This window comes from Argentina silus (assembly GCF_951799395.1).
Source record: "Argentina silus genome assembly, chromosome: 8".
In the NCBI taxonomy this organism is placed as follows: Eukaryota; Metazoa; Chordata; class Actinopteri; order Argentiniformes; family Argentinidae; genus Argentina; species Argentina silus.
Genome location: NC_139662.1, coordinates 22,823,380 through 22,831,637, shown reverse-complemented (window position 1 = coordinate 22,831,637; position 8,258 = coordinate 22,823,380). Strand labels below are relative to the sequence as shown.

At 47.4% G+C, this 8,258-nt stretch overlaps 1 protein-coding gene across 1 annotated transcript in view; it reads left to right on the top strand.

Annotated features, from left to right (window-relative positions):
• The first annotated feature begins 6,631 nt into the window (after nucleotides 1-6,631).
• wnt5a (wingless-type MMTV integration site family, member 5a) overlaps nucleotides 6,632-8,258 on the top strand; it is a 13,327-nt gene continuing 11,700 nt past the window's right edge. The window contains exon 1 of the mRNA XM_083675007.1: nucleotides 6,632-7,468. The gene's annotated coding sequence lies outside the window, so the exon portion shown is untranslated. The remainder of the gene's footprint in view (nucleotides 7,469-8,258) is intronic.

Sequence of the window (8,258 nt, the reverse complement as noted above, 5' to 3'; positions counted from 1 at the left end):
TGGCCAGGGCGGGTCCGTTAGGATTGGCCAGGGAGGGTCCGTTAGGACTGGTCAGGGAGGGTCCATTAGGACTGGCCAGGGAGGGTCCGTTAGGACTGGTCAGGGAGGGTCCGTTAGGACCGGCCAGGGAGGGTCCGTTAGGACTGGGTCCATTAGGATTGGCCAGGGCGGGTCCGTTAGGACCGGTCAGGGCGGGTCCGTTAGGACTGGTCAGGGAGGGTCCGTTAGGACTGGTCAGGGAGGGTCCATTAGGACTGGTCAGGGCGGGTCCGTTAGGACTGGCCAGGGAGGGTCCGTTAGGACCGGTCAGGGCGGGTCCATTAGGACTGGCCAGAGAGGGTCCGTTAGGACTGGTCAGGGAGGGTCCATTAGGACTGGCCAGGGAGGGTCCGTTAGGACTGGTCAGGGAGGGTCCGTTAGGACTGGCCAGGAAGGGTCCGTTAGGACTGGTCAGGGCGGGTCCGTTAGGACCGGTCAGGGCGGGTCCGTTATGACCGGCCAGGGGCCTATTTGTTGATTCTTGGGCCCCAAAATCATTAATTAAAATGCAGACGACAGCAAGGTAATCTGAGAAAGGCCTCCCACACACACACACACACACACACACACACACACACACACACACACACACAGACACACACACACACAAACACACCGTGTTGTATAACAAATGATGGCACTTGGTTTAATTGCTGTGGCTGTTTATTTACTTCTGGCTGTAATGGATGGTCCTCCGTCGGCCAATGAGAAGCCAGAGAGAGAGAGACAGGAAGAGAATGACGAGCTCTGCAGACCGTAGTGAATTCCGCAGGCCTTTCTGTACTGTATTCCTGTACTTTACCCTCTCTCCGTGGTTTCACCTAACTTGTTCCTCCCTTTCCTGTCTTCATGATTTCACATCACTTTTCACTCTTTTTTCTTGTTTTCTTGCACTGATTCTGACAGAATGGACTGTTCCCTCCTTCCCTCCTCTTCAAGGCCTACCTGTGTGATTAGCCTGAGCTAGCTCTCTCTCTCCCCTCCCCCCTCCCCATCTCTCTCTCTCTCTCTTCCTCCCCCCTCCCCATCTCTCTCTCTCTCTTTCTTCCTCCCCTCAAGTACACAGTTGTATTTGTCCATCTCCTCTGTCGTCTCCGAGTGACTGATGGAAATGCCATCTCGTGATTGGTGGTTATTTTGAGAACTGTTTGCTCAGCCAATAAGGCGCCCGGGCGTGTGAGACATACATCATTGTTTTTTAAACTCAACCCCTGAAAAAAAGAGAGAGAGTTTGTTGCTCTGACTGCTCCTTGGCCTAAATAACAGACACATTCCGATAGAGTTTGTTACAAATGAGCACTTGATGTTTGGGTTGGTGCCAAATACGTTTAACGCATTCTTAAGGAGTTCTGGACGCTTGCCAGGCGTCAGGAGAGACAGAACAGTCGACCTACAAGGAAGAAAAAACCCAAACAAACTTATTTGGGGGAAAATAGTTCATTTCCTCATCTCTGGTGATGTGAGTGTCTTTTAGTCTGCTACAAAGGGCCTGTTACCAACCAGTGAGGTGTGTGTGTGTGTGTGCATGTGTGTGTGTGTGTGTGTGTGTGTGTGTGTGTGTGTGTGTGTGTGTGTGTGTGTGTGTGTGTGTCTTACTGTGTTGTGTTTTTCTACTGGTGTGTTTGATCTCCTCTCACACTGATGATTCTCTCTGTTTCTCCCTGCAGCTGTTGGGGGAGCCAGGTACTGAGTGGACCCAGAACCACACACACACACACACACACATACACACACACACACACATACAGACACACACACACAGAGACACACAGACACATACACACACACACACACACACACACACACACATACAGACACACACACACAGAGACACACAGACACACACACACACACACACACACACACACACACACACACACACACACACACATACAGACACACACACACACAGACACACAGACAGACAGACAGACAGACACACACACACACACACACACACACACACACACACACACACACACACACCACGCTGTGGAACGGCTCTACAGTTGAAGATGCCAGGCTGCAGCAGCGGTCAGGACCATCCCTTACCCCCCCCCCCCGCCCCCCCCCCCCCCCCCCCGCCCCCCCCCCCCCCGCCCCCCCCCCGTCTCCTCACAGAGACACTGTTCACAGACTCCATACGGGGAGCATGGCTCTCTCTGCTGCAGTAGCACCACTGCCCACGGACACAGGTTCAAACAGGCCACACTGTCCATCCATCCAGTACAATAACACTGCCCCATTTCACCAGTGTGGGTCTGTCTGGCTTTCTATAGTTACAGGGTATCAACACAACTTCTGTCTCAGCCGTGGTTAGTACAGGTACTGTCTCAGGCCTGGAATACGCTACGCTAACATGCTATGCTAACATGCTAGCACTGCACAGGGACGGACTGGGACAACAAAGTGGCCCTGGCCTATGCTACGCTAACGCTGCTGTGCTATGGCTGCTAGCTCTACAAAGCAACTGACAATCTCTCCACCACCACAGACCGCTAGGCCTAACACCAGGAACACGACCACTAACCATGACTAACCATAATTAACCATGACTAACCATGACTAACCAAGACTAACCATGAATACCATAATTAACCATGACTAACCATGAATAACCATGACCAACCATGACTAACCATGACTAACCATAATTAACCATGACTAACCATGACTAACCATTACTAACCATAATTAACCATGACTAACCATGACTAACCATGACCAACCATAATTAACCATGACCAACCATGATTAACCATGACTAACCATGACTAACCAGAACTGTTGAAGCATTCTAGGAAGATGTCTTTGAAAGTAGTCAACCAGATTACGTCAATATGATCACTTACCATGACGTAGAGACACCTGCGGCTAGCATTAGCATCCTTTGGTATCACCACAACATGGACCTCCAAATCCACAGGGACCTTCTCAATGTACAGTGCCAAAGGAACCGGACTGTGTTCTAACTGCTCTAGAACCTACAACGAGAACCCAGCCGACAGTTCTGCTTGCCTCTCTCTTTCACACTCCTTTCGTCCCATTAGTGGACAGAACCGTGAGGAGTGAATACTGCAGTCAAATGAACCCGATCCGGATTGAAATTCCTGGAATAACAGGTCCAGAATCAGCTCATATCCTCCATAAGATGAGATAAGAACCTTAAGTTCTACCCCTTAACCATGACGGGGAACTCACAGTGCTGGCCTGAGATTTGTTCTGAAGCAACTTCGTACTGTTTCAGAGAAACCCTCTGAGTAAAACAAACTGCAATCTGTTTATACTTTTCTCTATTCTTTTACCCTGCTGTACGTTTGGTTCAGAGTGTCTTTGTTTCGTTTGGTTTTCTACATCTGAAACAGATTGAGTGCTATTCTCTTTGGGGACGTATCGGTTGTGTGTTTTTTTGCCTGTATGGGTGATGTTTGTGTATTGACTTGTTTAAATCACATGCATTTGAGTGACTATGTGTGTATATTTTTCATATTTAAGTGACTTTTCATTTTCTCCGGCTGTGCTCATGCAGAGGATGAGATTCGCCTGTGACGATGTGGTGTTATGTGGTGTTTGGAAGTGACATGATGAAACAGTATCTCAATTATCCTGACCCAACAGTAATGGTTTAGCATGTAATTTTTTTGTACAGTTTTATTTATTGTGCGTGTGTGTGTGTGTGTGTGTGTGTGTGTGTGTGTGTGTGTGTGTGTGTGTGTGTGTGTGTGTGTGTGTGTGTGTGTGTGTTGTGTGTGCGTGTGTGCATGTGTGTGCATGTGCGTGCCTGTGTGTGTGTGTGTGTGTGTGTGTGTGTGTGTGTGTATATATATACATGAGGTCACGGTACACCCAAACATGCTCTTGACGTGTTCTACAGTGTTTTGCAGTGGTCAACTTATTTCTGTTTATTGAATAAAAGTATTTTTTTTCTCACAGAATGGAAAGTGTGTCCTTTGTCAGATATTGATTTAAACAATCATTATTATTCTCATTCTGATCACAAGATAGATTACAGTACTAATGCTAACAGTACACTGGACCTGTACTCTGCCTAACATAGGGTTCTAAATCATTTCTCCACTTTTCATGGTCTCACCAAGCCTAGCTCCATCTCTCTCTTGGCTTCCTCTCTGTCCCTCCTTTCCTTCATGATCACCCACAGGTGAAAGAGTGGATAGATTTACACTGTTTTCCTTTCATCTGTGATGAACCTTCAGATCAGTTAATACAGACTAGATGAGGGGGAAAGGAGGTCATGAAATACTATTGAGACAGCCTCAGACTCCTTCACTGGGAGAGTTCCTGACTCTCTACCTCCCTCTCTCTTCCTCTCTCTCTTACCCTCCCTCTCTCTCCCTCTCTCTTACTCTCCCTCTCTCTCTCCCTCTCTCTCTCTCTCTCTCTCTCTCTCTCATAAACTCAGCCAGATGTTGCTCAGCTCTACTCCGAGGGCGAATGGGGGCGGGGGGGGGAGGGAGGGAGGGAGGGAGAGAGAGGGGGGTGGTTAAAGGGGGGTCTGGGTTATGTGGTTAGGCTTGTTTTAGGACCACTGTAACAGAGTCACAGCCAGTCCCCCCCCCCCGTCATCATGACACTTTGCCAGAACACCGCTGTAACCTTGGTTAGCACGTAGCCCTTCATGCTAGCCCTTCATGCTAACCCTTCATGATAGCCCTTCATGCTACATGATGAAACTAGACACCAGGCCGACTGCACATACACGCTGGCTCTACACAGCATACCCTATGCTAGCATGCTAGCGCTACATACTGTGCATGTTCCAGCTTAATGTTAGCCCTGGTCTCTGTTAGCGTTAGCGCGCATCAGCACACGGTTCAGTGACTCTACGAACCGCCGACTTTTCAACAGTAAACCACACAGGAAGAGCTCTGGACAACAACGTATGATCCATTCTGCATTTAAATGTTGGTGATTTAGTGAGGTAGACAGCGTCACTGGTAAAGCAACCTCCCAGTTCTCAATAAGTTATGTGTACAGTAGATATGTATGCCAGCTGCATGTTCCAAGGTCTGTACAGGAGGTGGAGAAGCAGGCCCGTTCCTTCCACATGTGTCTGTCAGACCCGGGTCTCAGGCGGTGAGCTGTTCTGGTCCAGTGGCAGCAGCAGACTGGCCATCTGGAGCACCGGGACAATTCCCGGTGGGCCGGTGGATCTGTAGGCTGCGGGGGCCGGTGAGCGATGCAGCCCCCCCCCCCCCCCCCCCACACACACACACACACACACACGTCGGCTGAAAGTCCAGGTTGTCCCGGTCCGTCCCTGGTGTTGAGTGCTGGTGGAGGTGTGAGGTAGAATCCAGGCCTGGCTGGTGTCGAGCCAGCTCCCAATAAGTCCCCATCAGATAAGTGCCAAGCAGTAGTTAAACTGTACCGATCCAAGCAGCCATTCTTTTTGATTACTGTGGTTATCCACAGGCATCGGTTTAGTGCATGGATTCACGACAACAGTCCCGAGCCATGGCAGGAGATCACAGTCATAATCTGGTGGTTATATACAGGCATCTCTGCAGAGTTTACACACACGCACGCACGCACACGCACACACACACACACACACACGCACACACACACACACACACACACACACACACACACACACACACACACACACACACACACTGTTTGAGAAAATCTTTATTTGGGCGAGCAGCCAGGCATTCAGGTGACTAAGCATAAATTATATGTTTTGTTCTGGGTCCCCCTGCTTCCAGAAAGGAAGCTTGTTATCATTTGGAGGTTATTCTTTTTTCTGTTTTACTCACTGACATATTTTTCTGGGCCTGAATGGACTGGAATCAAAATGGATCTGACCTAGAACTCTGATTGGTGGAAGTAAAGTGCGGACCAATGAATAATGGTTTGCTTCTCCTTCTCTCTGTTCTGAGAACCAATGTCTGGGAGCTGGGAGAGACCTGTAACAATGACAGACACTTCCACCTCCAACACTTCTGCCCTCATCCACTTCTAACATGTTCACATCGAATGTTCTACGATAACGTCCATGTTCTGCGATAAAATAATAGTTATTATAATGACCATAATGCTTATGCATACAGGCCTGCACATGATGAGAGCGGTCTGTATAAGCAAACAGTGTCGACCGGCTTGTCTTGATTTTTACCGAGAGGTAATTCAATCCTTTGCGCCTGAAAATCCTAACTCGGCTCTGGCACGGATAGGGTAATAGCCCCGGGTGCTTTATAAATTTATTTTAGGTAATAGAGACGCTTGTTTTGTTACAGACCGTTCCGCCCTTTTCTTTTTCTTTTTCCCTCTCACCCTCTCTCTCTCTCTCCCTCTCTCTCTCTCTCTCTATTTTTTTTTGGGGGGGGGCAATTTCACCTAGACGCAAATTCCAAGTCGATCCTACTCTGGGCCGCATTCTTCTCTCTTGAAAGTTTTGTGACTTTAAAGAAAAAAAAAGTGCATTGAGAGAAAATCCGGAGCGCATGCGTCATCTGCAAGTTTTGCGCCGCGCATCAGCGGTGCGGTGTGCTAGTCTGAGAGAGGAGGCGACGAGGCAGGTGACAGGGGAGAGGAGTCCGCCGCTACACACTCTGCTCTCTCTCACACACACACAGTCCCGCTGTTTGGAGATACACTTTCCAAGTCCAGTTTGGAGCGCATTTTCAACAGTTTTTTGGTCTTGCACCCGCTCAGAGTTGGATGTGTTGGGAACGCGCGTTTTTTGCGGGTAAATGTTTCTACACTGAAGTGTCGGGATTGGCAGAGTTGGCGTTTTTTGTTCAGCATGGAGGATGAATTAACGGCTTCACGTTTGTGGCGAGGCTCCCCGTGTGGATGTTTCCGCAGGTAGAACGCACTCCAAAGGTAAAGGTGTGAAGGTTTGGATTTAATCTATTCTCCCCGCACACCGTATGTTTACGAGTTAGGTTTGATATGCTGATATCATTCCGGAGCCTTTACAACATTGATTGGGAACTTGAGAGAAAAGCAACTAAAGATCAGAAGAGAGCCGTCAAAAGGTTTACTGCTGACGTTTCTGGCCGAGGGCTCTGTTAGTTGCCTGTGAATGTTTTTTATTTGTCATTAAGTGTTTCCGCAGAATCACGCCCACGTTTGTTAAAGGCACTAATTATTCAGATTGCTGTTGGACATTGTAAACAGCCTCCTGCTCCGCGCAAGGAGCGCATTCAGCCGGTACCGATTGCCCATGCACGTCTACCGACAGCCAGCCCAGACTAGGACTATCACCACCAACGCCACCCAACACACACCGAACAGTTCCCGGTCCAGCTCAACCCTGGTAGTGAGCTTCGGATACCACCCGACCCAAGACCCACTGCAACTGGAACGGCCCCTGGACTCCACGGGTGCTGCAGTGGAATTATTAGTTCGATAACCATCTCCAAAAGTGGATTACTGTTCCTAACGCACTTAGTTCTCCGTGGTGAGTTTAGTTTCTTTCTCCTGGTTTAGATAGTTGTTCTAAAAAAACAATCGAAGGGTTTTACTGTTTAGTGGAAAGTCAACATTTTGCATGTGTTGGGGAGGTTATTTTCATTTTTGGAATACTTTTCGTTCGATGCATTCAAAACAAGACTGGCGCAGGAAGCTGTCCGTTTAGCTATCATGGTTTCCCCCGAAATTCACGTTTAGCTCTTATTTTTTGAGCGTTGTTAAACTAGTGCCATATGTTTTAATTTGTAATGCTTGTGGAGTGTTTTTTTCTGTTCCTACACTCTCCATCAAAACGTTGTCGCTGGCTCCCCCTCCTGGCGTGGTGTGTTAGAAATCATATCAATTATATGCTCGAAATTATGCATGTCATGCTCCATGGACATTTAAGAAAATAGGCCTATTTCAAATAATAAATTATGAAAATTAATTTTAGTTTCAACTCATATTCCAATGTTGACTAAAATGAAATTGTTGACATGAACGCCGTTTCAGTCCATGGAAATCTAGCTTTTAGCCGATGTGATTTTGAACGAAAAATGACATTGGCCTGCTACAAATAATCATTCCTCACCCAAATCAGAAAATTATAAATGTTAAAGAACCTGCAATGTATTATTAATTTCCCATAAATAATATTAATAAGCCTAACGTTTAAAGCCTATTTATTGCAGTCAACCTCTGAAATAATAACCATGTAAAGTGAATATTTCTATCTAGCTTTACATATTGTAATAACTTAGATTTCGTAATTTGTGCTTATTTTATTTACCTGATACTAC